The 22222-nt window shown below is 43.0% G+C and overlaps 1 long non-coding RNA gene across 1 annotated transcript in view; it reads right to left on the reverse strand.

Annotated features, from left to right (window-relative positions):
- Positions 1–19919: 19919 nt before the first annotated feature.
- The window catches only part of LOC311578416, a 36754-nt gene continuing 34451 nt past the window's right edge, over positions 19920–22222 (reverse strand). The window contains exon 3 of the long non-coding RNA XR_014772864.1: positions 19920–19954. This is a non-coding gene — a long non-coding RNA (uncharacterized lncRNA). The remainder of the gene's footprint in view (positions 19955–22222) is intronic.

A 22222-nucleotide genomic window follows, 5' to 3' on the forward strand; every position in this document is an offset into this window, starting at 1 on the left:
CATAGCTGTATCTTTTAGGATACAGTTCAACCCAATATACACATTTGGACACACATTTTTTTTTTTTTAGAAACTTTGCTACATGGAAAGTACTAAGAATTTCAATTTTTTTCTACTTGACAAATGAATTTTACATGTTCTACTAACAAAACTGTTTTTCTTTTCTTATCTGTGTTGACATGTATTGATATATATATCACAACATGGATCTGACTTGCCTGTTACAGTCTATTTTTCTGTCTACCTGTCCCGAGGCTGTATCCCTTTATTTCTCACATAGTATGCCCTATGTTATGTGAAAAGAACCTCTCCTGACTCTTTTTTTTTTTTATTGTATTAGCTGTTTTCACCTATTTAGTGCTCCTATTTAGTAACTTTAGAGATGTTTTCCTTCAAAGGCTGGAATTGTGTTAAATTGCATTCAGCTGGTAAACTAATCTAGGGATTATATAGGGAAGATAGAAATTCTTGCTTAAGCTCAAAATACTACCCAGGCAGGCAGACAGGACTGGAACGATAGGCTTTTCGGTGCCTTTAGACAAAGAAACTTGATTCTCACTTTCTGCCTCCGATATTTCTTGTACAATTGACAGATGGCATCATAGCTCCTGGTTAGAGTTCACCCTGGCTCCAAGCGGCCTAGAGGGCTAAAGTTTTTTATCCCCTGCCTTTGAGCTTCAGCGTCCTGTGAACTTCAGACTGTCTCCCTGTTGTGAACTCCGTCCTAGGATGCCAGCCGTTATTGTCTTAATTGGAGCAGCTGTGATTACCCGTCAGCGGCCTTCAATAAGCTGGGGCCTGTTGAAGTTCTCTCACAGAAAGGAGAGGTGAAAAGGATCGCTAGGCCCTTAACAGACTCCCCAGCTATTCCCTCACGCTTGTGCTTCATTCCAGAGGAAAGTGATTCTGGCCCACTGCGCGTGGTCTTGGGAGGCACCGGAGAATGGTAGACAATGGAAGGCTAACTTAAGGGGGGGGGGAAATCCCTTTGATGTAACTGTAGGGACTTCATCATCCACTCCGGGATCAACTTATGATGATGTGGCTGCACGGGAGTCACCAAAGCTACTATAAGTGACCCTTTACCCACGATTCCATAAGCAACTCAATGACGTCATTGTCTCACCAAGGTAGCCTTCAGTGGAAGTGTTCTTTGGGTCCAAAGTCAGTGCCTTCCTTGTAAGTGGCATTCACTCCAGTCTCTATGAGCTCACACCACCGTCCCTCACCCTCAGGCTAACTGTATCTTTCTTAAAACGGGTCTGGTTTCCTGGTCTTCTTGCCATGCCTATTCTTGTCCTTGAGGATGCTGGACAGCATGTGGTCTTTGTACAGGTTAACCTCAAAGACATCACACTGTTAAGCTGAAAGGACAAGCCCCATGAGACTTTGGAGAGATGCAGCAAGGGGCATAAGTGTAACCGTCCCACCAGGATGCTTAACACAGTCAGATTGAACCTGACATCGTCTCTTAATGTCATGATGCAAGAGTCTAAGTGTGACTCCCGAGGACATGTAAGATCTCCATTCCTGGAACCGCAGAAGAAAAATATTCTTGGCTGTATTTTGCAGCTTCATTCTTTCTTTCTTTGCTAATTTTAAGAAGCATTTACTAATTACTAACATATTCAGTATATATTTAAATTAGTTTGGGCAAAAATTTTATTAAATATATTATGTATGTATGAATTAGACATATATTGTATTCATGCACAAACATATGACCCCATTCTAAACTTTTACTACACAATAAGTATGAAGTCTGAAAAAAAATGCGTTCGAATAGTGTATTAGTACCCAAACCACTTCCCCTCACTTTCAAAAGTTAAGCTTATTTATCCCAGAAAAGAATTACTTGGACATTGTGACTTGTTTACTTGCTTTTTTAGGCTTTGCTATGGCTAACCCTGACCTGGGAATGGATGTATGGTTCCAGCAGCCTGCCAGCCTTGCAGCAACTAACCCAGGACAGCCGACCCTCCAGCATGCAGAGAAGGCTGGACAACTGACTGTTCCAGACGAGATCTTTTTTTTTCTTTCCATCTCTTTCTTCTGCTGCCCACTTCCCCTTTGTTCTTTTGATTTAGCGTTCTGGGATGCTTAATGAACAATGCGCTTCCCAGCAGCTATAAAGCAAGAAAAATTCAGTTAGGATTGTAATCACAATTTCAATTATTTACACATGTTAGAAAATATTGCCATTGGGTGCCCCAGGTTATTTACTCTGGTGTTTTCTTCCATTTCGAAGTGCTAAAATATTATCCCTATTCATTACAAACCGATTGTTTTTAACATGATTCTCCCCTCCCCTCACCCTGTCTGAAACCCAATTTACAGCCTGCTAAAGGCCTCATAAGTTTTTTATGGATTATTTCCTGGGGTCACATTAATCTGGCTCCTTGTTACTTTACACTAATTTCACTTTGCCACAGTAAAGTAACAAGATTCGATCTCCTGGGAATTAATCTATAGAGACCTCTTAATGAGGCAAAGCCAGAATGGAATGCAACTACTGTATTTAATTCCCCCAAGCATATCAGAGAAGAAGAGGCTTCCTGCCCATCCCTGAGCAGTGTTCCCAGGGATGGGTCCAGGAAAGAGAGGTGGTTCAGTGACCAGCACATAGGAGTATAGGGAGAGAGGCACAGCTGGGCATGGCAAGCCTCAGCTTCCACAACCCCTGTCTTTGTCGTGATGACAGCCAGAATCACCATCCACTCAAAGCCAGGGAGAGAGCGGTGCTCAGCTATAATGGATGTAATGCTGCATGTCACTAACCTCCGGCACAGGGAGAAGGGTTGTGAGCCTGAGGGCAGCCTGGACTACAGAGTGAGTTGAGGTGAAGGTAGGACCTCTATGTGGTAGTTCAACACCTATAATCACAGAGCTCTCCAGGCTTAGGCAGGAGGACTACCATAAGTTTTAGGCTAGCCTATACTACACAATGATTCTAAGCCAGCCTAGGCTACAGAGTGAGACCCAGTCTCCAAACAAAAATGAACAACAACAAAGCCAAGCAGGCATAGGTGAGCATGGGCTGTACAAGGAAAAGAGGATCTCTTTGGTTTGCTTTGATCCCAGAGTGCAGCTTCATGCGCCATGTTTAACCTATCCAGGTACTTACCCTTTATGGGAGCCTTGTGGATAAGGGTTAGAAATCCTGGCTCCCTGTCTTCCTGTGTAGTTATCTAGAGTTCTTATAACTTCTTTTTCCAAGAAGCAAAAGCATTTAGCAGGGACTGACTACTAGAAAAGCACTGAAGAGTAATTTGCTTTTCTTTTTTTTTATCATTTAATTAATTTATTCAGATTACAACTCAATTGTTATCCCGTCACTTGTACCCTTCCATTCCTCTCTACCTCCCACTTTCACCCTATTCCTCTCCCCTAGGTTTATGACTGAGGAGGACCTTCTCCTCCACTATATGGTCATAGGCTATCAAGTCTCATCTTGGTAGCCTGCTTATCCTTTCTCTGAGTGCCACCAGGCCTCCCCACCAAGGGGAAGTGGTCAAATATGGGGCACCAGAGTTTATGTCAGAGTCAGTCCCCGCTCACCACTCAACCATGGAGAATGTCCTGTCCATTGGCTAGATCTGAGTAGTGGTTCGATGCTTACTGCTTGTATTGTCCTTGGTTGGTGAAGTAGTTTTAGCAACCCCCGCCCCCGGGCCCAGATCCACCGATCATGATGTTCTTCTTGTAGATTTCTAGGACCCTCTGGATCCTTCTATTTCCCAATTCTCCTACATTTCTCTCACCTAGAGTCCTAATAGGATGTCCTCACATCTACCCCAATTTCCTAGTAAGTGAAGACTTTCCTGGGACCTGCCTTTTGGACTAGGATCCAATTATAAGTGAGTATATACCATGTGAGTCTTTCTGCTTCTGGGTTAACTCACTCAGTATGACCATTTCTAGTTCTAACCATTTGTCCACAAATTTTGGTATTTCCTTGTTTTTAATAGCTGAGTAGTATTCCATAGTGTAAATGTACCACATTTTTCTTTATCCATTCTTCAACTGAGGGACATTTAGGCTGTTTCCAGGTTCTGGCTATTATGAATAAGGCTGCTTTGGAAATCTATCTGGCACTTTCTCAGAAAACTGAGACTTCCTCAAGACCCAGCTATTCCACTCCTTGGGATATACTCAGAAGATGTTCCACCACACAACAAGGACATATGCTCAACCATGTTCATAGTAATTTGCTTTTCTGTGATACACTTGTCTATGCATTATCTTACTGACTGCTCTCATCCATCAGGTAAGATGTCTTATAGTGCTGCTGCCTCTACTTCACAAGAAAGGAAACTAAGGCTGGAGAGGTTACATCACTGCTGAGTAGCTTTGAACCTAGGATAGTAAACCCCACTCTGGTCGTTTTCTCCACAAAAAAGAACAAATAACCTTTAAGTAAATTAGTTGTGGTCTATAGGCTGTCTCTGAAAACTAGCACAGACACTGTTCTTAGTGGAAACACAGTCTCCCTCACTCACATGGCCATGCATGAGGATTTATCTCTTTTCTACTCTTTTTCCTCATGTTATAGGAAGAGTGGATGATCTGCTTATGAAACTTAGGAGAAGAAACTGGACATACTTTATTCAGAACATTTCTACTTCTTCTCAGGCTGATGTTAAGGGGTCCCATATAAGAAAGACCTGTAGTTTTCCACACTGGCTTGGGGCCAGGCAGTTCAATAGACATAAAATCTAACTGTGCAGGGTGGAAGGGCTAACAAATTCCCCTTGGCCAATAAATGAATGTCACCTACTCTACTTTATCAGCAAGAGGATTGACGTAATCTATCAATCTCTGCCTATTCTAAATGATCTGAGACTCCAAATTGGAAAAGCAAGAAAGGAAAGTTATATATTGCTATCTTGCTCCCTACACCAGCAAGTGAATTATATATAAAAACAGAACATATTTAGGAAACTGTACTCATTTATACAGACTAGAGAAAACTGTAAATCACTAAATCTTGACCGTAACATGAAACCAGAATAGAACCTAGAAAGATGGTATTTCCTGATTGCCATATCAGAATACAGTTTCATTGGGAAATAAAAACACTGTCTACCTAGATATAATGCAGAGATAGTTACAATGAATGATGTAGACACAACCAGAGTCTTCAAGTAAAATCAAGTAGGCTGGGGATGGTATAGCCATAGACATGATCAGAATAATCATTCATATATCCAAAACATCATGGGATGAAAATGAAGTAAGTAAGTAATCCTAATAAGACCATAAGTATCTGTTGCTCTGATAATGGTGATAATGTAATGCTTGTGAGTAGCACAACAGACGACACTTTGAGCAATGGTGTACAGCTATAGAGTCTATAAACCCTCAGGTGTGATTCAGGCCTGTGCTTCGATTGTGAACCCACAACTGTTCAAGTTCCCAGTTGTCCCCAGTTTATCTAGCAGTCCTGACCAATAGGTTCTGATGCCAGATGCCTCATTTATCACTCTTTTTAATTTGTTGGATTCATTACTTAAAATACCTTCATCTCCCTTTCATTTAGACTTGGATGCCAATATACTTTCAGTACAAAAATTAATTAAAGGAAATTGAACTCAATGATTAGGTATTGCTCTCAACACTTGCTCTTGAGTGGTAAAATGATGTGGGAAAAAATCAATAATCTCTCTGTCTCTCTCTGTCTCTCTGTCTCTGTCTCTCTGTCTCTCTCTCTCTCTCTCTCTCTCTCTCTCTCTCTCTCACACACACACACACACACACACACACACACACACACACACACACATCTAACATTGAATATTTAGAGCTGAAGTAAAAGGGAAAAAAGAGCTCTTTAGGACTTCAACGGAAAAAAGTTTTCAGCTGAACAGAAACATGCATTTGCTAGAGAAAGCACACACTGGGGTTCTGGCATGACCAGTTGTCCTATCTAAACTACAGTAGAAACTAAGGGTTTAATACAGAGCCTATGAGGCAGAGAAAACACAATAGAAAATTGCAAGTGGATTGTTTGCTCATGAAAGAAGAATTGTAAACAAGACACACTGGAGGAAAGTTCAGTATCATCAGTACTCAAAGAAACAACAGTCAAAATAAGGTGGCATTTTCACCTATTACTACTGAATTCTTTTAAATGCATAGTAACCTCCTTTCCATATACAACAAAGAAGGAAGCGTTGCTGAGTCAGGGGGATATCAAGGTACCTAACAAGTCTGTAAGTCCCACAGCAGAGATGTTCAGAATGAAAGAGTCTGGAAGGCAAGTCAAATCCAGGCCTTTTAAAAAGGAAAAAGAAATCCAAATTCAAATAAACAGAGGAAATGGAGATGTAGCAAGTTCCAGAAGGGCCAGAGATGGCACTGAGGACAGAGCTCAAAGCCAGGGATGTGAGGAAAGGCAGGCTTAGAATAAACAGCCCTCAAAAACTGTGCCCCAAGGCAAAAGAGAGTAACAGGGGCCAGATTTAGTTTCTCATCTCAAACAATTAAAAAAAAACTGGGCAAAATATCATGAAACAGCATTTGTCGGAAATTGGACAACTGGCATAGTAGAATAATCAATTTTGAGAGAAGAGACATGAACAAGTGACCCAACTTTGTAAATCAAAAGTGTTTCCAGACCACAGGTTGGGAAGGAGGGTCCCAAAGAAAACTTGGCTCTCTCTGTGAATTGAAGAAAGGGCTGAGGCTCCACTTCCAGAGCCCAAGGTGGATGCAACTGGAGGAGCAGAACTAAACAGGAAAGTGTCTCTATGCTTCTAGAAGGTCGCTCGGAGTCCCTTACTAAGCAGTATTATATGCAAGTGAAGACACTATAAAGGCCAAAGAAAAAAAGCAGGAGAAAAGAGCTCACAGAAGAATCTTCACAGGAGTCGAGTCTGCTGTTTCCCTCATCAGCAGGAACACACAGAGCTGGAAGCAGACCCTCAGAAGAGCGCGCACTGCAGCGAGCAAGCCCATGAGCAGACAGCAGTATGTAAAGTAAGGAATAAGTACAAAATTACTTTACGGGTCCATTATAAGCCAGCTGCGGGACACAGCCCAATCCATAAAGCACTTGATGTGCATGAATAAGTTTGGAACTCTGGCACCCATGGAAAAACAGGACGAGGCCATGCACCCATATAGTCCCACCCTGGCCAAATCTATGATCCTCCGCTTCATGAGAGACCCTGTGTCAAAAACTAAGATGGAAAGTAACTGAGGAAACTGCGAGGCATCAGCTTCTGGCCTTCATAGTCACACACACAAGAAATAAAAAAATAATCTCAAGAATAAAAAAGAAAGAAATTAATAATATCGGTATCAAATCAAAACTATAGGACTGCAAGGAAATAAGAAGATGTGGGCCATAAGGGGAAATGGCAGTCATTAGGAGACATGACAGAATAGCCAGAAAAGATACTGGCCAGTTATGAGAAATGTTCAATTGATGTTTATGAAAGTAGAGAAATGTAAACATGATCAGTATCGTAAATGAAAAATATTCATTGTTAATACAGCAGAAATATTGGACACAAGGCATGGTGATAGAACCACAGTAAGCATCAGAGAGAATAAAAGGTAGCAAAACCAGAGTTAGTGAGGTGTGGAGGAATGTTACATGAGCTAATGTGCACATAGCTAGAGTTAAATTTAAAAAAGAAAGGACTGTAGAATGATTTGATGACAAAATATTAACTGGACATTTTCAAATTTTAAGGAAAAAATAAATCCACACATCCATAAAGCTGCATAACCTCCAAGAAAAGGAAACAAAAATCACATGAAAATATTAATAAAATATTAATAAAAATTTGTGGACACAAGTGACAAAGAGAAAAATCATAAAAACATCAAATTATATAAAGAAGACAAAGACTACTCACAGACAATGCAGTCCTGAAGACAGTGAAGGTATATCTTTAAAGTACTGAAGGGAGCATTGTCAGCTTATGTCTAAAATCAGTAGTACTACCTTTCTAAATGAAAGTAAAGAAAAGGCTTCTAAGCAACTGTAATGTTAATAATAATAATAATAATAATAATAATAATAATAATAATAATAATAATAATAATAAACATTAAGTGAACAGCCCTACTTCAGAAGTGTGTGCCTGTAATCTCAGAACTTGAAAGAATAAGGCAAAGGGTACTCAAGCTGAAGAACAGCCTGGGCAACATAACAGAACCTTGTCAAAAAAGAAGAAGAAAAAAAGAAGGAGGAGGAGGAATGGAGAGGGAGAAGAAGAAGAGGAAGAGGAGGAAGAGGAGAAGTCTTTTAGTACAAATGTGAGACAGTAAACAGACACACTGAAATGGGAAGAGAAGGGCTGCATTTTTGTAAACTCTTCAGGGAAGGTTCCCATCTGAGGAGAAGATACTTGATGAGCCTTAAAGGAGGCAATCCTGGAGTTGCCTGAGTGAAAACATTCTTAGGATAGAGGAAAGCAAGCACAGAGGATTTCAGGCAGGGGTGTGGTTGGTGTATTCAGGAAACCAGGGGCCCAGTGTCCTTCCATGAGAATGAAAGCGAAAAGAATTAAGGGAGGAGGAGGAGGAGGAGGAGGAGGAGGAGGAGGAGGAGGAGGAGGAGGAGAAGAAGAAGAAGAAGAAGAAGAAGAAGAAGAAGAAGAAGAAGAAGAAGAAGAAGAAGAAGAAGAAGAAGAAGAAGATCACACAGAAAAGAAGCCTTTTAAGTAGCAGCTCCAGCTCTGGTCACTCAAGGAGGGGGTGAAGGGCTTAAAGCAGGCTGGTAAGTATGACGGAATGACGACCCCCAAGGATAGCCACACCTTCACCCAGGACCTTTGAACATGCCACTTTGCTTTGCAATGTAACTTTTCAAGAGTCCAATAAAGAGTTTAGAAGCAGAGAGGTGATCCTGGCTGGGTCCAGCCTAATCTCATGGGTCTTTAAGAACAGAGTCCCTGTGGTCATGGAAAGGCTTGAGGAGAAAGGTCAGGAAGGCATAGTGAAGCACTGTTGGCCACACAAAGGAGAAGAGTACAAGGAGCCACGGGGTCAGCAGAGTTTCGTCTCTAGGGAAGCAGAAGTCCCCAGAGCCTCTAGAAGGAGATAGTCTGCCCGCTTTTAGTCCACCTGTGGCTTTCAGCAGCACCAGAGATTCGCACAGCAGCCTGAGCCACAGTAATGTTGTGTGGGCTGCATGGAAAAAGTAGATGTAGGAAAGAGGGTTCTGAATTCAGGGAGGAGAGCATCTTCTATGTCGACCATCTTCAGCTCCTGGATTTGAGCCCTGTTTAAAGGGGAGGCTTCATCATCCTTTAAAACTTAAAAGAACAAATCATGCCCATCAAGATGCAAACCGGATGGCTGAAGCAGAAGGGTGAAGGTCCAGCTCAACGGGTACGTTCGGGCTGACCCACAGAAGTGATGGGTGCAATCGCCAAGGACACGGTCGCTTTGAAACCAAGTCCAGTATGCACAGAATAAGCTCACTAGGCACAACCTCTACAGATCTAGAAATTACCAGTTGTCTCCGCTGAGTATTTTAGGGGTTTGAGCTGAGTGCCCTTCTGCAGTGGCATGCAACAAAGCGTGTGAAGTGGGCATCCATCACTACAGTAGGTCTGTCATCTACAGACACTCTTCTTCTCAACTAGGAGGGTTGTCAAGACCACCCTTGAGCCCCAGCCTCTTACACCAGTGTTTCCAGAACCCTGAAGTCATTCCTAATCATCTCAGTGAGATCAGTCGATATTCTGCATGCCCACGTGGATGAAAGTCATGGCATAACAATCGTGGAGACTGTGCCTCCACACATCCTCAGCATCTGGCCTACATCTGGGCCCCCTCGGAAGGGTGTCGCTGATCGCCAGACTTCTTTTCTTCTTCTTCTTCTTGGAACTGCATTCTCTATAGAGCCATAAGCCTACAGCGGCTCCTGTTGTTACTGCTCTTTGTGGAAATGGTTTCTTCTGCTGGTAGCAAGACAGCAAGGAGAACCAAAATAAATCTCTTTCAAACGGGATATGTGGAATGTAACCAACATAGCAGAGATTATGACATTATGCCTCGGAATATCTACCAGCGCCTCTCCTTAAGAGAAACAGGCCAAGGATAACAGTAACTTCTAACAACCTGGGAGTGCTGTGAGCAACACAATCACATGGCAAGTCGTTTACAGTCCGAAATCAGTGCTTTGAAGGAGGTCTTATTATGTCCATTGTAAAGGTGAAAGAACTGTGCCTTGAATAGCTAAGACAACCTCCCAAAGTTCTCACAACTGCAGGAGAGCAGAGTCAGGGTTCAAACCCAGGTCTGACTGACTCCGCCGCTTAGATGTATGCCAGATCCTAACCTATTCTCTCTCTCACACTCTTCTCCCTTCCCTCCCCACCCCCATATTTTAAGCACTTAATCTCAAATTGAAACTTGAATCATATACATCCCATAATAGAAAATGGGTATACTATAGCAATCAAAGAAAACACTCCCTATCAACCTCTTCTGACCTCCCATGCATGTGAAAATGTGCATGTGTGTGTGCGTTTTACTGTACAAGCACATTTGAGTATTTGTAAACCTGGATGCTCCCTTGTTTTTCCACAGCCACTGTGCATTCAACCTTGAGGCTAGCCATGCTTCCCATGTGACTTCCGCTAATGGGCATCATTCCACCACTTTCAGGAATCTAACCATTCATCCTATGGGCAGTAGAGTTTAGCAGTAAAGAGTATGTGATCCAACCCCAGCACTCAGAAGGCAGAGGTAGGCAGATCTCTGAATTCGAGGCCACCCTGGTCTACAAAGCATGTTCTAGGATAGCGAAGGCTACACAGAGAAACTTTCTTAGAAGAAGAAAAGGAGAAATAGAAGGAGAAGAGGAAGAGGAAGGAGAAGGATGGAGAGGAGGGGAGGAGACAGAGGGGGAGGAGGGGGAGAGGGGGAGGAGGGGGAGAGGGGGAGGTGATTTGGTAGTAGAGGACGGCCATGCGTAGCCATCCATAACCACTACACGCATTGCTAAGCCCTAGCGCTCTATGCTTCCGTGTCCCCATTCATAAAGTGAGAAAAATAGTATTTCCAGGATCCTAAAAATGACAGTGAAGGACTATGTACAAATCTCTTTAGCACAGTGGCACACAGAAGTCAACAAATGTTAGCTGTTGATGCTAGTATTACAACATAGTTCAGGACAGGACGGAAATTAAAACTAAGGACAAAAACAGAGAATAAAGTGAAAAAAAAAAAAAAACTCTGAGATTCCAGAGAGATCACAATAACACATGGGCCTCTGGACAGAACCCATGTCACCCAATGTGGTGGGGACAAGTTTGTCGTTAGCATATCTTAGGTGATTCTCTGCGTTGTGCAGGTGTAGCCTCTAACCAGCCATGGCCAATTGCCTGGGGATCCTCTCTTGCCCTGGCTTCCTTGCTTCAATCTCCTTAGTTTTTCCCAAGGAGGGCAAAAATAAATAATCCATGATGGTTTATTGGAACCAAAAGTGAAAATGCTAGGATTTTCATCTATATTTTTATATTCTTTTAATTTATCTATTCTAATATATTAGGTGCCTTTCTCATTCTTATGACATAATACATTGCAAAATCAAATTAATTAAGGAAGGATTTATTTTTAGCTCACAGTTTCATGTGAGGGATGGCAGTGCAGCAATATGCAAGACTAGCTTCCATGGCAGTAGGAATGTGAGGTGACTTGCTCACATATTGGTGACTGACCAGGAACCTCAAACCTGGCCTCAAACCAAATTGGAGCTGAACTGTAGCCCAGAAGCCATGCCTCGGCAGCCCTGTGTCTACCACGTACACACCGCATCCAAAAGATTGCATAACCTCCCAAAATAGTGCCACCAGATAGGGACCAAGCGCTCAAACACATGAACCGCTCAAAGACAGTTCCATTCTAAACCATTAAAACCGAATATTTGGCTAGTACAAGAAAATGTGAGCACTTGAGTTCTGTCTCATTCCTAGAAGAACACATGGTTGTAAGTTCATGTGTCTGCTGGGGCTGTGTGGTAGATAAGTGCAGGGAACAAAGAAAGTAGAGAGAATGATGGAGAGTTACACACGCCTCCCGATGGTCGAAATTAAAAGAGTTTGACCATCTGTAATCTTCTTGTTGTTGTTGCTGCTATTGTTGTTGTTTGTTATAAAAATATTTGATGAGACAATCAAGGTGAGGGTTCCACACATAGTGGAGAGGTAGAACTGTTCCCCAATGATACTATTAACTGACTATACCAATGGACCCTACTTATGTGTCATCTGTCAGTCAGGTGAGGACATTAGCAGAGATGATGGAGACTTCTAGAGTGGACCTGTAGCCTAGAGACACCTGGATTCAAACTCTGGCACTGCCCTTGCCTTGTGTGGCATGGCATTAAGTCATCGAAACCTGCAATTCAGCTTCCTCTCATCTGTATGAAATAACAGTGCCAGCTTTAAAGGGGAAGTCAAATAAAATGAGAGCAAGTTAAAGAATAATACAGTTTCTTCCTGCAATGTCGGGGCCTCTGTTTCTCTACCCAGTAACAGAGATAATAAAAGAGATAGTCAAAGAGAATAAAAAAAAAACTTGAACACAGAGAGAATTTATAATCACACACCTTAGTTCAAGCCAGATAGACATGAATTTGCTTCTCAGAGGCAACTCAGGACTATCTGAATTGTCTTACCTAGGAAGACCTGTTTCCAGAAGGATGCTAAAGACAAGGATTACTTTTATCCTAGCTATCTAAATTATGTGCAACTCATTTCAGAGGTTACATTTGATGGTCAGACTGGTAGATTTAACCTATAAGCTACCAACTCACTGAACATTTTATAAAATAAGCGAATCATCTTTTCCTCCATCCACTTTCTTTTCTTGTTTGTCTGTTTGTCTGATTGTTTGTTTGTTTGTTTGTTGAGACAGGGTTTCTCTGTGTAGCCCTGGATATCCTTGACTCTTTGTAGACCAGGCTGGCCTCGAACTCAGAGATCCACCTGCCTCTGCCTCCCAAGTGCTGGGATTAAAGGCGTGTGCCACCACCATCTCTTGGCTCCTCCTTCCAGTTTCTAACAATCACTTATCCACCCAAACTCCTTGGAAAAACATCTTGCAGTCACCCTTGACACCACTTGACCCCTCAACCACCATATCCTGTGCCTTGTACGTGAGCTCCACTCCTTCCTCTTCCATCACTTAGCATCCATCATCTGTTGCCTAGGCCACAACAAGAGTTTTTGCAACTGTCTTCCTGTCCTTTTCTTCCCTGTTCCTGTTTCTATTGTTAACTGCATGGACTTCACACAACCCCCAAAACAAAGCTTCAAACTGAGCCACCACGCACTTCAAGCCTCTATCTTCCCCTTCTCCCTCTTCCTCTCAGACACACTCACTTCACTTGCTCACTCTACTCCCACGCTGTTCTCTCTACTAAGGAAGCATCTTTTCCCCTCACCCTCCCACTCCCACCCCCACCTCCCACCCTCCACCCACAACCCCCATATAAAAATTCCTTAAGTCTTCCTCATCCTTTGTGTCACTGCTTAATTGTCATTTCCTTGGGGGAAACCTTCTGTCTCTTCTCACACTGGTCCATATATACTGACTTCAAACAAGTAAGAGACATCTTATAACAAGTGTCACAAATAAAGCTATATAACTTGTGTGTCATCATGTATATTGTTATGTTTCCCCCAATAAACTGTGACATGTGCAACCACAGAGATATTAAGTACAAGACCCTAGACATTTTTGCAGAGAGTCCAGAACAGAGAATGTCCTCAACAAGTAGCATGTTAATTACAAAAACAAATAAATACATAATAAGAAAGAAAGAAAGAATGAATGAATGAATGAATGAAAGATGTGCTTTTATGTATCACTTCATCTGCAGGCCTGATTTTGACCCTGTAATTTAAAGGTTGAGAAATGGGAAAGAAAGAGACATGAGAGGGAAGGAGATGACATCGAGACATGCTCTGGGTCCAGAGTGGGGAGAAAAGGCTTTAAAGACAGTAAGCGATCCGAAAAGGAGTGTGTACACATGCAGAGCTCGCAAATACACGCTTCCTCCATAAATAGAACAAACATGCACTATGTGCCAAGCCCACCACTCAGCTGCCCAGCTTGCCCAGCTGCCCAGCTCCATGGATGGAACAGCAGTGCTCCTGTCCTGGCAAAGAAGGAATCTGCCTGTTTACTCTCAGCTACGCACAGCTCACACAAACTTTCCAGAGCCAGTTTCGACAGCGTAGTCGGAGATTCCACGTCATGGTCTGGTGGTCTGATCGTCAAGTTCAACTTCATTCCCCTTGATGCAGAAATAGCCATGCTTTTAAAAAGAAAAAAAAAAGTATTTCTTTTTAATTAAAGGGGGGGGGCGGTTAGGATCTGCTGGCTGAAGGATTTCTTCCCTCCCTACCACCCTCCTCCTCAAGCTTTCCCTTTTGAGTGTTGTCAACTTATCACGCGTTGACTAATCAAAACAAAGGGAATATGCGAAATGACTAAAAGTTCCATGCCAAGTATGAAAACCGCCTGGAGGATGTGGTGGCACCAGCCATTCAAAAGACTCAGCTTCTTTTGGAGAGAAAAGACTGAGCTGCTTGCAGTATTTGCTTCGGAGACTTAAACAGTCTTATTTGAAGAATTCAAAGGCGGCGGTACAGAGTACGGACTTTACTTAAGCAAGGTGGACTGAGACACAGGACTTCCTAAAGCCAGGCGGTAGCTGAAATAAATTGGAATCAGCTTCTTTAACTCCCACAGGAGACAAAGCTAAGATGAAAAGTCAGGGAGCCAATTATTTTCCCCCCCTTCCCCACTGTCCCCCCCCCCCCAGCCCTGGCTGCAGTGTGGTTTAATCTAATTTGCATATGAGACTGGGAGTTCCTGGAAGCTTGGTCCCCTGTGGCTTCTAGACTCCCACCCTTGTTTCCACCACTGACTGCACGCTGCCTTTTTCATGGTGACTGGATGCTGAGCATAGGAAAGGCAGCAAGACTCATCTAATCGCTTAGAAAACTGGGCAATTACACTGTCCTGAAATAGTGACATCTCCTTCCAGAACCTTCAGTAGTTACTGAAAAATACAGGCATACTGTATCTGTTGACAGTGAAGCCAGAAAAGGAAAGAGTTAGTGTTTCCCACTAATATATTTTCTCCTTTCAGACTTCAGAAGGCTTCACCCTGCCACACCCAGCTACTTGTGACTGGTTCCAAGGTTGTGACACCAACTGTTGAAAGATGACATTTTGGCAAGCCTTTCCCTAAAGCACTCGTGGTAAAGGTGGTCCCCTCCCCCAGTAGATCGTACACCTCATCATCTATGTCTGCCCTTCTGTCCAGAGAGGGAGATGGTCCAAGGGGGACAGAAGCTGTGGGGGCAGTGCTGGATCAAACCTTAAGAAGCTGAAGGCTTTGGCTGTGCAGTCAGTGGGGACTGCCGGCTCCCCCTCGGAAGCTGAGTCACGGACCTGGCCAGTTTGTTTAATCACTTGGAAAGTCGTTACAGTGAATAGGACATGTAGTGATTACTAATTCAGTCTGGTCTCAGAGCTTCATGTTTTTCACTGTCGGATGCCAACTGCGGCCTTTCCCTTGGAGTCAACAGGAAGCGAGGAGATAGGGCCAAATTTGACACCCCTTGACGTAACCCAGGATGGGCTTCAACCCTTGTTTCTCCACCCAGTAACAGAGATTTTTAAAACCAAGCCTTTCTGGCCAAACACCCCTTAAGGACCAGGGATAGGATAAAGAATTAAGAACAAAAGAAACCCTGTTTGGATAACTAATTAAACCCTCACCTGGATGTCCTGTAATAGAAGGAGGAGGGAGAAGGATGATGTCTCAATTTTGAGTCTGAAGACAGAAAGAATAAAACGTAATGATTATTCTGTAAGCTCCTGGACCAACTAGAGGAAGATTGTGATGGAGACAAACACAAATTCTGTGCTCTTGAACTTATTTCTCATTCTCTTGTATTTGTGGGCTATCCCTCACAGAGCACAGTAAGGCATGGCCATGTAGTCAGACGTTATCCAAAGAGACCATGTAGGAAACAGTTCCTAATCCTGATTAACATCTCTTTGCCCTGATCCATGGCCATCCATTTGCAACTCTAGTCATGAGAACAGCAGCATTTTAAATGTGAACATTTCACTCACATGCAGGGGCTTAATAAGAGGTGAAACATGCATGTCTTTGCTCTCACCTCTAATTCCTGTATCTCTTCTCCAATTCTTCCTGAACAGTTTCATCAACTGAGGACCAAGCATTTAAACATATGCCTATGGTGTGGGCGAGGGCAAACCCATCCAAAGCACCACAGCCTCACTTTTCCTCCATAACTTCTACAAGGCCACAGTGTTTCTCTTTCCTCTCATCTGGTCCATCCCCACATCCCCTCTTTACCAGAAGACGACATCAAAGAAACACCTCCTCCTCTTACTGAGTCAACAGCTGCAATGGAGACGGCATTCTCCCCTATGCTTCTGACTGCTGAAGTGTACTGAAAATGAGATATCAAGTGTAGAAAAAGGGTCTCCCTCAAGCTAAAGAAGGGGTAAGATCTGAGGGGGGTCCATGGAGAAAACCCTTTGTTTAGCAACATCTTGATTCCTTGGGCAAAGGAATAAGTTGTTTAGCAAGGTCTTGATTCCTGAGGCTCCCCCTTCTTCGTAACCTATGACTCAAAGTCACCCAAGCACATCAATAAAGGGGAAGTGATACAAATAGTAATTGCAACAGCAATAAAGAGCAACCCTCCCTAGTGTGGAATGAGCAGTTAGAATATACATAGGACAGCACAGCTCATGATAAACTATTGGGGACGAGGTCCCTGAGGAGGACCAGTGGAATGGAAAACTGTGAGGCCCCAGCCCCGTGCCTTAGCCCTCTTCCCAGGAGACTCAGACTCTAATATTAAAGGAGCAAAGGCCACCTTGAATTAGAGGAAAAGAAGACAAGGAAAAAAAACCTGCCCTTTGCCTGCCTTCTCTCTGCCGTCTCCCTCTGACCACACAGGCTCCGATCACAATTTAACCCCTGCTTTCTTGTTGTGTCACCTGACATCTTGGGGTACTGTGTCAAAATGTTTTCTTAGGATCTGAGAAAATGCTACTTTGGGAGAAAGTGTTCAGGAACAGCTACTCGATCGCAGCTGCAGCACACGGAAAACTGGCCTAGCGTGGCAAGAATTTTAACATCACCTTTCTAGTGCCCCAACAGCCTACTTGGAAGCAGAGGTTGTTCTTGGAATGCTGTGGTATCAAGTGTGTCCTATACCAGTTGTTTTAGAATTGGTCACACATGACTGCATTTCTCATTTAACATATTCTCCTGATTCATTCAATGCTTTTTATCAATTTCTTTTTCTGCATGCCCAGAACCATAGAAGTAGAATAATTAAATGACTTTAGCATATATGCTTAGACCTTTTCCATTAAGGATCAGATAAAAATGTCTTCAGCACAGCAGTACAGATAGTTTCTGTCTCAGCTATTTCACCTCCATTACAATTGAGCAAGAATCAGCCACAGGTCAATAAGGGTAACCACGCTCCAATAAAACTTTATTTATAAAACCAGACCGACTGTGAGCTGGATTTGGCCACCTGCAATAGTCTAAAGACCCCTGCCTCCAGCAATGAGAGTTCAATAGATATATTATAATTCTTATCCTAATCACGGACAGGTCAGGTTCGCCTTTTGCTTATCTTACTAATAGCACCACTAATAAAACTCTAAGTTCCTTACCTTGTCCATTCATCACTGGCCACTGAGGAGGAAAGAGAACATGGCAGGACCATCAGTACCTTGCTTATACATGCATATCATCTAGTGGTAGAGAAGTGCAACTGCAAGATTTTTTTTTTTAATTCCCCTTAGTGTTCCTGGTCTTGTTCAAGCACATCCTCACCAGAAGAAAGCTCCCTCAGGCATCCTCATGGAACAGCTCTGCCTACACCAGACGCTGATCACAGCCACATGAATGTTTCAGACACTCTTGCAGCAGGGCCCTTCTTGCACGGTGCTTAGAAAACAGGGTTTTGTGTAGATGACCAAAAGTGTTCAGAGAGGAGGGAAAAATAAAGCTGACTGTGAAAATATTTATTAGTCAGTTAATTGTATCATGTGTGTGAAATAATATGAATACTGGAGAAAAATACAGTAAACACTGTTTAATCTCGAAGTTAGCCCCCAACAAACGACAAAGTCATAAGAAAAGATCTCATTCAAGATTTGAACTTTCCCTCTGCAGTGTTGGTCTGTGCAGGGTGGTGCTGATCACCTTCTGCTCCTGGTTCTGATCGATGATGTCTATGATGACAGATGCTACCTCACCCACTCTGCCCCATGTTAAGAGCAGTCATAGCATGCTTGAGGATTGGTCTCTCTGTTCTTGTTCAGATGTGAATCCTGAAATAAATCAAATCTTCATAAACATGCATTCTAGACTTGGCCTTTTTGTTTCTTTTACCGCTTGCAGAGATTCCATCATTCTTTGTACTTTTGAGAAAAAAAATGTTTTCTACCTTGTTCCTGAGATGTACAGGCTTCTTGATTCTCTCAGCTGTATCTTTATGTAACCATCATTATCATCCACACCATGCCTTCCACTGTTGCTGGATGGCCTGAGACTCAGGTCTGCAATTATTTTCTGGAGGCCTTGGATCCTGGGCACTTGGGCCCCTTTCCCCTCCTTCCCACTGTCTGACTTAGAAAGATAGCACAGAGTTCCTTTTGAGGAAGTTTTCCATCCCATGATTTGAAACAAACTCCCTATTTTATATCCCCCCAACTATTGGAGCTGATGGGAAAAGCTGGACACAACTGGCCACATTACTCTTCAGGTTTGCTTTGTGAGTCTTGGCCACTTGCCCGTCCCAGCAGTTTATGCTGCTTCGTCAGGTTTTCCACAGTGGTCAGATAGCACACCCATCCCTCCTTACACCTAGCTCTGGACTCACCCAGCTAAGTTTTAGGAATCTCTTGGGATAGTGTGTGAAGAGAATGCTGGGCACTGAAACAATAGACACGTCACTTGCAGGACCAGAATTATGTCCCAGGCTGTAACAGGAAGTAGCTGGACAGCAATTTCTGCAACAAAACAAGAAGGAATGGATCTCACTGAACGGTGAAGTCCATCGCAGTCAACATAGTCAGTAGATCTAGATCTGAGATTCTTTTAAAAAGAGGCCATCTGAGTTTCCACTATGGTAATGCATCACCTAGCAAGAGTAAGTGCTGAGAAATGAATGATTTGGAGACTTTGAAGGTTGGTTGGTTGGTTGGTTAGTTGAAAGAAAAGCTCATTTCTATCAAGCAAGTCTAAAACTCGATTTATGACTGAGGATGAACTTAAATTTAACATCCTCCTGCCTTCATCTCCCCTATGCTGAGATTATAGGTATATGCCACCATGCCGCGTTTATGCAGGGTTGAGGCTGAATCCAAGGCTCCAGGAATGTTAGTCAAGCACTCTACAGAATAAGCTAAGACTCCCTTCATCCAGGAAGTTTCCTTTTGTGGTACATCACAGAATCTACTTACTCAGGCATAGCTTGCTAGTCCATCAGTGGGTGATATAAGAGCATGAGACTGCCACCACCCTGGTGGCAGTGTGACCTATTCTTACTACTTTCAGGAAAAGATGTTCAGCTGATTTACTGAGCCGCCATCAGGCTTCCTAAGCTTTGTTAGCAAAAGGCGGAAGCGTTGAGTTTCCACTTTCGTCATTGGAGCAGGAAGCAAACTCACCTCTCTTTTCTTCTTGGAGTCCATATGTCTTCTAGGGACATCACTTGAGGTTTTGCAGAGGTAAAGCCTGCCTGGACTCCTGCTGGTGTCATCTTGCTTTCCATTGTACCCACCTTGGTCCTGCCCTCCAGGGGCACCCAAGTTTAGAACTACAGTGCCGTCCATATGAGGAAGGGCCTGGAATTCTTTTGAATGCTCTGTAGGTTTCCTCCCATTGCAGGCTTTCTGTTTCCAAGTTCTACAAGAAAGAGATATTTTTGAATTTTTATTTGTGGCATATATCCTGCTTATGCCAGCAGATGCGTCAAAGATACCACAACTAAAATAGGATTTTTATAGGAAAACAGAATGTAGGGCCTGAATTAATTGCTGACATCATATGTACTCCCTCAGACTAGCTATTCCGAAACAATTCTGCCCCCTTCCCACATATTTTACCCCCTACCCCTTCGTTGTTATTAAGGACACATGTATAGAAATTGGATCTCGCCTTAGTGAACTTTTTCTATGTCAGTCACTCATTGCCCCAACTGATGTTACAATTCCCCCTTTCCACATCACAGTCAGTCGTTGTACAAATGAAAATGTCCCCTCCAAGAACAGATTGTGACTTTAGCTGGAGGAAGAGCAGCCATCAGAAGCAGATGAACTCTCAGTGAGCCAAGATTGGGACCTTGCCACAAATGTCCTCAAGAAGACATGGGAGAAGAAATACAAATGAGGGGAAAAAAATCAAAATAATAGATGAAAGCAGAGATGGGAGTGTGTTCAATAAAACTGGGAGCCAGGTTTCTAAGCGATGTCGGTTATTTCATAGCTGTATGTGTCCATGTGCTTTCACTCTCATGTTAAAATCCACAGCCTCGGCCAAAATTTTGAATTTTGCTACTTATCTTAGCCGGAAGGCTTATGGTCCAAAATAACTGTTTTACTATTTGTAAGAGCTAGTGCCCTTAAGTATAGTTCTCTATTTCTTCTCTTTTTTAAATATTTTTAATCTTTTGAGATTATAATTACATCATTTCCCTCCCTCCAGAGGCCATATATGCCCACCACCCCACTTTCTCACTCTCAAGTTCATGAGTTTTCCTCTGATCACTTACATTAAACCCAACACTTGAACACCTCCCATCTGTCATAATCTGTTTTGGGTCTCCAACACCTTACTCCAATTTTATCCTCTTTAGCGTGTCTATGAAGTAGAGAAAGAATGATGAATGCCCTGAGCCTGGTCATGTTCTGCTCTAGTTTTGGTTTGGTTTGGTTTTTGTTCGAAACCTTTAAGTTTGGTTAATTTGGAGGTAAAGTCTCAATGGACTGTAGAGTGGGCCTGTGGGTAGAAGAGACTTGAGAAAGCTATCAGAGAACTTTCTAGATCTGTGTTGTGATTTGTTTTACTGCTCCCCAGAACGCACCATACATTGGTTCGAAATCACAGTCTTCTTCTAATCACCTGTGTGGTGGACTTCTGAATATAGTCACAAGAAGGACAAAAGGACAGATATAGATGGAATCACAAATAAATACCAATAAAATTTAATCAAAACTCTACACCTCAACTGAAAGAGCTATGTCTTATTGACATTTTCTACATTTGTCAATAGTGGGGTTTTGTGTGTGTGTGTGTGTGTGTGTGCGTGTGTGTGCGCGCGCGCGCGCGCGCGCATATGCACGTGCCATAACATGTGGAGGTCAGAAGACAACTTGCAACTTGCCACTTGCAAAAGTCAGTTCTTTTTGTTCTCCTGTGTGGGATCAGGGATTGAACTCAGGTCATTAGGCTGAGTGGCAGGTACCTTCTCCCACTGAGCCACCTCAGTTTACTGTGTACTTTGATGTAATACCAAATGCAGTTACCCCTGGGTGGGAGTAGCTTGGAAGGTAAGCTTGAGAAACCGTAAATTGGTTATAGCTCATCCAAATTCCAATCTAGTACAGTCTCAAGTCAAGGCAATTCAGGGACTTCTTCGTTTAGTTCCCCCTCCAAGTCTTCTCCATCACTTGCCAAAAGGACTGTCCTACCCCTCCCAGAGCCAGCATCCTCCTCTCAGTCATGACAGCCCAAAGGCAGCTGTAACTTGACAGTTTTGAAACACAGCCACTGGGCAAGAATGGATTAGAGACACAGGTCCAGCAGCTAGAGCTCCAAGGCCATGCATGGGCAATGTCTCCCTGCTCTTGTGCTCACTGTGAAGCCTTCAGAAAGTTGCACAGTGAGTTCTTCCCTCTGAAAACTACACCTATGTTTCCCTAAGTTGAGTCCCTGTAAGCATCCCTGGAGAAGCGTCTTTTCCATCCGTCCTCTGTCAGCCTTGTCTAGTCAGGCACAATCACTCTCTTGAACCAATATGAAACATATCCTACCAATCTCTTTTACCCTTACGGGTCAGTGACATATTCAGAAACGAAGTGCTTTGTCTCCATCATCGCTGATCATTGATAGTTAATGGCAAGCATAGAATAAATGAATAAATAGAAAGATGGGGGCTTTACATATCTGTTCAGA

The sequence above is a fragment of the Acomys minous genome (assembly GCF_964271855.1).
Source record: "Acomys minous genome assembly, chromosome: 12".
Taxonomy (NCBI): Eukaryota; Metazoa; Chordata; class Mammalia; order Rodentia; family Muridae; genus Acomys; species Acomys minous.